Genomic DNA, 299 nt, shown 5'->3' with positions numbered 1-299 from the left:
CCCAACTAACTCCTTCCCGACGGGCCCACGACTTCGGTTAATCTGTTGGGTTCTGCCGGTGCCCAGCGTTGGGGCAGCCCTGGGCCCTTGGGCCATGCAAACCCCCAGTGAGGCTCCTCCTGCCCTGTGAGCTCGTTATCTAACAAGACACTAAGAGCCTTTGCTAATGAGTTTATATTTGCCAGACGCTTAGGGCTGGCTTTCAGGAGGAAAGTGATGAGATTAGCTCCTCTTTAACCTGATGCGATGCCCGCCCACGCTGCCCTGACAGCGAGCACATATGCCCGTTAAAGCCCACA

General features: G+C 56.2%; 1 protein-coding gene across 1 annotated transcript in view; it reads left to right on the top strand.

Moving 5' to 3' along the window:
- AQP8 (aquaporin 8) overlaps nt 1-299 on the top strand; it is a gene marked incomplete at both ends in the record, with an annotated part of 5,444 nt that overhangs the window by 2,881 nt on the left and 2,264 nt on the right. The window lies entirely within an intron of this gene.

Source organism: Eurypyga helias, unplaced genomic scaffold (genome assembly GCF_000690775.1).
Source record: "Eurypyga helias isolate BGI_N326 unplaced genomic scaffold, ASM69077v1 scaffold27087, whole genome shotgun sequence".
Classification (NCBI taxonomy): domain Eukaryota; kingdom Metazoa; phylum Chordata; class Aves; order Eurypygiformes; family Eurypygidae; genus Eurypyga; species Eurypyga helias.
The sequence above is the reverse complement of the archived record's forward strand: the minus strand, read 5'-3'. Positions and strand labels throughout refer to the sequence as shown.